Genomic DNA, 469 nt, shown 5'->3' with positions numbered 1-469 from the left:
GCCGCGACCCCCCTGTGCTGGGTTTTTTATTTTACAAAGACATGAAAAAAAAAAACTATTTGGTTAGACAACTGTTTTTTTAATTTTAAATACTAATGGTTGATAAATCAAGAAGTATACGATACTAACAAAAATCACAAATAAAATTTCAATATTTTTATTATTTTATGGTTAATCAAACGACTAACATTATAATAATGACTCTTTATTTTAAAATATACCTATGATATAAAAAACCCAGCACAGGGGGGTCGCGGCACAGTTGTGACGTGGTATAGTTGGATCTAGTATAATGATATATGACAGTGATTAAAATCACTATCAAAAATAAACGCTTCGATGCAAATCTTTAGATAGTGTTTAATTTTAAAAAAATTGGTGTTTTATTCCAAAAGCTACTTGATTTGCTGGTTCCTTAATATCTCGATTAAGATAAAGTATGTCGAATGAAAAAGGGTTTATTAAAAAA

The sequence above is a fragment of the Daktulosphaira vitifoliae genome, unplaced genomic scaffold (assembly GCF_025091365.1).
Source record: "Daktulosphaira vitifoliae isolate Bord-2020 unplaced genomic scaffold, ASM2509136v1 Scaffold_4, whole genome shotgun sequence".
Taxonomy (NCBI): Eukaryota; Metazoa; Arthropoda; class Insecta; order Hemiptera; family Phylloxeridae; genus Daktulosphaira; species Daktulosphaira vitifoliae.
This window is presented reverse-complemented; position numbering follows the sequence as displayed.